Genomic DNA, 7,143 nt, shown 5'->3' with positions numbered 1-7,143 from the left:
GAAGTAAAACTCTAACCTGCTGGACACAAATTGGTGAAGATATAGGTCTTGAACTGTGGGCAACCGTGTTGCTAACCACAGGAAACCCGAGACAAAACTAATGTGTGGATGAGAACAGATCCAAGAAACAGAGGCCACATCCTGGTGATGTTGTTTAAGGTCCCAAGTCCGTCTGTGCCTGGAGCCAGACCCTGGACTTTCAGACCTATGCGCCAACACATTTCTTTTCACTGAGGATAGCTGTGCTTCTTTTGTTGCTTTTAAACAAAACTGATGTTAGTTCCAAGAGTGGGGATGTGTACATGACAGGCCACACTGAGTGGCCGGAGGGTATAAGGGCAGTGAGGATGTTGTACCCTGGGCTGAAAGGTCGGAGGCCTTGTTACACTGAAGAGACTGGCAGCAAACTCCTATTAGAAAGTGACAAACTTGGCTTGAAACTGACTTGCTTGAAAGCAGACGACTAAAAGTCCTAAAAAGCCTCTCAGTCTTGACTAAGAGAGCTACTTTCTGCCCGTGACCTGAACTCCAAACAGCTGAGAAGCCAAAAATATTGAGGCCTGCAGGATTGCAAAGCTAAATTATCATTTCCAACTTAAAATTAATGTGAGTAAAGACAGGAAGGCGGGAAACTGCAGAAATCAGATCGGGACCTGGGAATACGTTGGTCCCCTAGGCTCTTCACTGGAACCTCCAATGAGGAGATCCCACTCCATGCAAAGGATGCAACTGGGGCCAGATAATCCCCTCCCACCCCCAAGCGATTGTTTCACACGACCTTAAGGATGTGAGCTCCAGGATGGAGGCCAGGAGACTGCCGGCCTGGAGGATGGGCTGAGAACTCGTCAGGCAGTACAGTCACAGGCTATGCCTTAGTGAGATTTCTGGTTCCAGGTACTAACCGTGGAGCAGGCCAGAAGCAAACACCCACAGCCTACTAAAGCACCAAGAGAATGACTCTTCAAAAGAAACCCCCAGTCTGTCCAAAGACCTGCATAAGGTGCCATCATCTACGGTAGTCTTCAGGTTCCCCAGTTCCTCATTGAGCAGAAGAGCTCCCTTTTGGAGGTTGCATCTTCCTCAGGGTCCATCTCAAATGTGGCTGTGGAAGGCAGTGGGCCAGGGGGACCGCTCAGAGAACTCAATGAAGGACAAAGAACCTCGCTGTCTGTGGGCATGGAGAGAGCCATGGGGTGAGGTCTGGTCTGGCGCCCTCTGCATGCTGCCTCGCAGTCTCTCCTCCACTGTGCTCATTGTTTCCTCCCCACCATCATATACGGCTCATGCCATAGCGGGCAGCAAGGGGATGCTGTTGTGTCACTCCGGCCAAGACAGTAAGAGGCCACATCTGGAAAGACCAAGAGAAAAGCGCGTCTTGAGGGGCAGAATTCTGTAGTGCCAACACCTGGGCTCTGGCCACAGACTGCTTCGTGTCCTCACTCCTTCACTTCACAGCTACGGGGTCACAGTAAGTTACTTGACATCTTTGTATCTCAGTTTCCTCACGCATACAGGGTGATGACGATGGTGGCTTACACATCTTGGATCATCTCTCTGCGGCTGCCATCTTGCTACCACATGGGCGTTGAGACAGAGGCCACCGTGAGGAGGGCAGTGGGACTCGGAGGTGGCATGATGTTAGATGTGGTGATGTTGGGTTAACCCCTGCTCCAGTCTTGTCTGAATCAAGTCTTACGCCATCCTGGTTGCGTATATGGAGAATATATTTCCTTTATACTGAGCTAAGCAGATGGATTATTGTCACTTGCAATCAAAAAAAAGCTAGCTGATAGACCTACTGTGTGTGTTAATTACTAGATGTACAACCCTCACCACCGTGCCCACTCTTAGGAACTTTGAGTGGAAGGCATTGGGATAGGGAGGCCTGCATGAGGCATAGCCAACTCACACATAGCTTAGGTGTGAGGCATCAGGGGAAACTTCCCAGAGTAGGTGACTCTTGGCCAAACCCTGAAGGAATGAGCAGAGCCAGCTGCAGTGAGGAGAGGAGAGAATGTACCATCCCGTAATGAAATTGTCCATCCCTCACTCACTGGAGGTTGTAAGGATGGGCTAGAAAACAGCTTACTAGGAAAAGAGGATTTGTGCCTTGACTGGGAGGTTGAAATCCAACCCTTCAAGTGGGGAATATGCCCTCAGACACCACCATGGTAGCCCCTAGAACAGTACCACCCTCTGATGGCTCTTCAGTGCTTTGGTTTGAGCTTGGGTCTTGTCTGGCCTGTACCATGTTTAAAATTTTTAAAATGTGTTGCCCATATTTAAAATCGAGACTGTTCATAGAAAAGTTTGAATTGGGGGCTTCTCTTGAAGGCTTGATAGCACTAGTCCTGCATTCCTATTTGTCATCTCTGAGCTGGCTCTGAAATATAGTGCTGAAATACAGTGCTCCGTTCATGTAGGACTCATGTGTTCCTGGGCCCACTGCATTCTGCCTATTTCTTTTCCTTACAGGTAGGTCCCTATAGGTGTTTGAGTTTGCACATCCTATTATAGAGTAAGGGTGTACTGAACATGGATCAGGTTGCATGAGCCAGTGGGTGATGCCCCAGGACAGTGATGCCCCACCTTTTTGGCACCAGGGACTGGTTTTGTGGAAGACAATTTTTCCACGAATGGAGAGGCGGGTTTCAGGATGATTCAAGTGCGTTACATTATTGTGCACTTTATTCCTACTATTATCACGTCAGCTCCGCCTCAGATCATCAGGCACTAGATTCCAGACATTGAGTGTACCCGTCCTAGGGAATGAAACAGACCTGAATGGGTGGAGGCCCCTTTCTGTGTCCTTCTTCTGGGTGCTGACTGGGGCCGCGTCCAGCTGAAGAGTAGATTTGGAGACTCTGGGTTTGAGCACATGGGGTTGAGTTGGATGGAGGGACTTATTTGATTTTATACCATTCAAGGCCACCTGGGCCAGCAAATGGGACCTCCCACATGCTCCAGTTTAGCCTCCCAGGCTTCTGCAGTGGAGATTGGAGACAAAGCCATGGCTGATTAAAAAAAAAAAAACAACAAGACCTTATTTATTTGTCTTGCTTTCCTCCTTTCCATCTCTTTAAGGGCAGCTTTCAGGTATTCCTGGGTCCCCAGGTCAGAGTCCATCATAATAGCATCACTGTGCATGCACGCACGTGTGTGTGTACATCGGCCTGTTTGTACGTCTGTGGGTGCATGTGTGTTCTTTGAACGTTTATTTGACATTTGTTCTTTTTATTTTAAATATGAATTAGATTTCAATGCTATTAACTTAAAAATGTCATTTAAATCCAAAGTTAAGGTTGTTCATAATAGTCTTGTACACAGCTTTTCCCCTAATTTTATTGAGGTGTAATTTACAGTCCTATTTTCAGTGTGTAGAGCTCTGTGAGTTTTGACAAATGTTTAGCCTCATGTAACCAGCACCACAATCAAAATATAAACTTCCAAAACCCCAAGGTTCCCTGTGCTCCTTCCTAGTCAATCTCCCACCACTCCTGACCCCACTCAATTATTGTTTTGCTTTCATGCCATTTTAGATTAAATTTCTTTTTTTCCCCCCCAGAGTTTCATAGAAATAGAATTAATACTACTTCCTCTTTTGTATCTATTTCACTCAGCATGATATTTTGAGATTCATCCATTTGGTTGTGGTATATTCAGTTCAGTTCAGTTCAGTCGCTCAGTCGTGTCCGACTCCCTGTGACCCCATGAATCGCAGCACGCCAGGCCTCCCTGTCCATCACCAACTCCCAGAGTTCCCCCAAATTCATGTCCACCGAGTTGGTGATGCCATCCAGCCATCTCATCCTCTGTCGTCCCCTTCTCCTCCTGCCCCCAATCCCTCCCAGCATCAGAGTCTTTTCCAATGAGTCAACTCTTCACATGAGGTATGTGATATATTACTTTTCTTTTTTCTGAGTATTATTCCATTGACTGTATAGTGACAGTGTCATTTACTGATCTAGTCACCTATTGCTGGAAATACTGTTTCCAGTTTTTGATATTACTGATACAAGTAAATCTACTATGAACATATGTATATGGGTCTTTGTGTAGACACACATTTTAATTTCTTTTGGGAAATACCTAGGAGTGGAATGGGGTGGGGTCATTGGTAATTGTGTGTTTAACTTCTTAAGAATTTGCCTATCTTTCCAGCGTAGTTATTGTACATTTTTATTCTCCCACGAGGAATGGATGAGGCCAGTTTGTGAGGCGATACATAGAGTTCCACATCCTTTCAGCCTTTGGAGTTTCCTGCTTTTAGAGTTTAGTCATTCTAATGGGTGTGCAGTGGTATCTAATTGTGGTTATTAATTTGCATCTCCACGATGACTAATAATATTGAACATCTTTTCACGTACTTACTGGCCATATGTAAATCTTTTCACACATAATAGCATCTTAATACTACTCAACCTCTAATAGAGGCCATAGAAGATTATACAGAAAATTAGTTCACAGAATGGCAAATCAGCTCAATGAAGAGGACAGATAAAAAGATGTAGGTGTGAGAAGGAGAGGTAACATCTGATCTCTGAGCTGGAACTGTGAGGTTGAGGTTTTTATCATTTTCTCAGAACTAAGCAGCTGGGGCAAGTGACTGGCAGGGATCTCAGACCTGCTTCTGTGACGGGAATGCTTCAGTGCTTGGCTAATGGCTGCCTCTCTGTTGGGCTCCCTGGGGGGGCAGGGGGCAGGTAACTGCAGAGTGGAGCATTGAGAGACACAGAGGCAGACTCAGGGCATTGCCTCCTTTTGATGAGTTTGCTTGTTCCTGGACATACGTTCTGAGCCTGCCTGGACTCTCCACGTCCATTGAAGCCACCTCTGCCCTTGGTTGGAGAGTCAACCCAAACAGGGCCTGACCCTCAGTCGCCCCCTTGTGGTGGAGGCAGGGGTGAGCGCTGTTGCTGGTCATGCCCCCAGGCCGCTGAGTGGCAGGTGAGTTGGTCCATGCTCACAGGTGGCTGGACTCAGTCCTGTGAGATATCCACTGACAGGCGGGCAGATCTAATCCTGCCATCACTCAGAGCTTTAACTCAGCCTGGATAAACTGTTGGACCTCAACTCGTCAGGCCCATCCACTGACCAGTCTGTTCAGTGTAAAAACAGCTTCGATTGATTTTTTTTTTCGGTGACTAGGTCTGCTGTCTGCACCAATCAAAATGAGATTTGGCTCCAGGAAGACTCAGCTTAAGGAAGGAATGTCTTGTTCTTTGTCAGTTTGGCTTATCTTCTGTTCCAAGAGCTCATGGGTTTGTCATCTGCATCAAAGTGCTCGTGTCTTCTGCCACTAATTGGCTGCATTGTCAACATGACACAGTGAAAAAGTCAGTGGTTTTGGAATGTACTGGGACCTGGGTTTAGTCACAGCTCTGTCACTTACAAGCAGTGTGACCTCGGGCAAGTCTCTCTAAGACCCCATTTCCTCTGTAACACGGGGATAGTAAAATTTATCTCATTGTATGGTTTCAATAATTAAATTTGCCAATGGACTTGGCGCTGAGCTATTTTGCAGTTTGTACTGGCTCTGGGCTTCAAGCTTCTGCCTCTGCAAAATAAGTAAGTTGGATCAGGTGACCTCCCAGGGCCATCCTGTTCTGATACATGACTCTGAGAAAGAAAGCGATACTCTCATCCAGATCACCAAGTAATTTTTCCTGGCAGCAGATTATGTCTCAAGAGGGGAGGACACAGTAAGACATGTAAACAGAAAATTTTGGTTTCTATGAATAGGAGGAACTTTTAACCTTAATGACAGCCAGTTTAACACATACAAAGTATTCAGTACTACTCCTGGGCTAAACTCCTTTCTTCTTCCTGCCCACTCTCCAGGTAGCAGTACTGTCCCACAGGCCCATACGTTTGGGTAAACAATCCACCAAGACAAAACCATGTCTCAGATTCAGTGGTCCCCTCTGTCTGACTCAGAACAGTGACCTTGCTGTACCTCAGTTTCTCTTTCATCCCAGGCATTCTACAGGCCTTACCCCTTTCCTCCTGGTGTCAAAACTGTGACTTATCCTCTCAAATGCCCTCCGGGGTCCTCCAATAGGAGTTGGCAGGATGAGTAGCAAGAATTATTATTAATTAGTGAAAATATGTATCATCACATAATTGGAGTGTATAATTGATGCTTCACTGCTGCAGGCAGAAATAGAGGGAGAGATAGATGAAAGCCAGGGAAGAAGGAGGCCACCATAGATCCCAGCCACTGTCTAGAATGAGAAATAGGGAGGATTTGGCGCTCCTGATACCTGCAAAATGTGGACTGACCAAAGGTCATGAGCTGGGGCGGGGGGCGCCTAACAATCAAAAAAGCAGGGGACAAACAAGCCCTTAGTGTTAGCAGGCAATGTAAATAGAGCTGCTTCCCCCAAGGAGATCATTTTAAACCTACATTCTGAGCCTGCTGGTGTGTGTGTGTGTGTGTGTGTGTTTTACAGCAGCATCAGATTTCCAATAAAGAGCTCAGTTGATTTCTCAGTAAGAGGAAGAGATGATAGCATATTGCTCGTGGCTGGCTTCCAGACTGTCCCCTGATCTCTTGTACTTTTGAGTCTTTGTCGCTCTGTCAGCACCCAGGCAGAGCTTCCATCCCCTCCCTGGTCCCAAGGACTGGGTTATTATAAATGAGTCGTGACGTCTAGGATCTATTTGTTTCAGGGCTCATTTGTTGGAAGAGGAGGAATAAGGTAGCAAAGAAGAGTGTCTTGGTATATTGCACTCAAAGTTTCCTCCGCTCTGCTGAGGGTGTGGAAGGAGGCGTGTGTGCAGTGGGTGGCTGGGAGCTGGGGCACTGGGGCAGGATGGGACAGGAAGCAGGTGTGGGTCATTCTTGGAAGGGGAAACAATAATAAGAGCAGCAGGCACCACGTGTTGAATGCTTCTAGAGTGCGAGGCACTGTTGTCTTTTTTAGTTGCTAAGTTGTGTCCAGCTCTTTGGCAACCCCATGGACTGTAGCCCTCCAGGCTCCTTTTCTATGGGATTTCCCAAGCAAGAATACTGGAAAGAGTTCCCCTTTCCTTCTCCAGGGGTTCTTCCCAACCCAAGGATCAAACCTGCATCTCCTGCTTGACAGGTGGATTCTTTACTGCTGAGCCACCTGGAAAGCCCTGTCAGGCACTGTGCTGGAG

This window comes from Bos javanicus, chromosome 15 (assembly GCF_032452875.1).
Source record: "Bos javanicus breed banteng chromosome 15, ARS-OSU_banteng_1.0, whole genome shotgun sequence".
In the NCBI taxonomy this organism is placed as follows: domain Eukaryota; kingdom Metazoa; phylum Chordata; class Mammalia; order Artiodactyla; family Bovidae; genus Bos; species Bos javanicus.
This window is presented reverse-complemented; position numbering follows the sequence as displayed.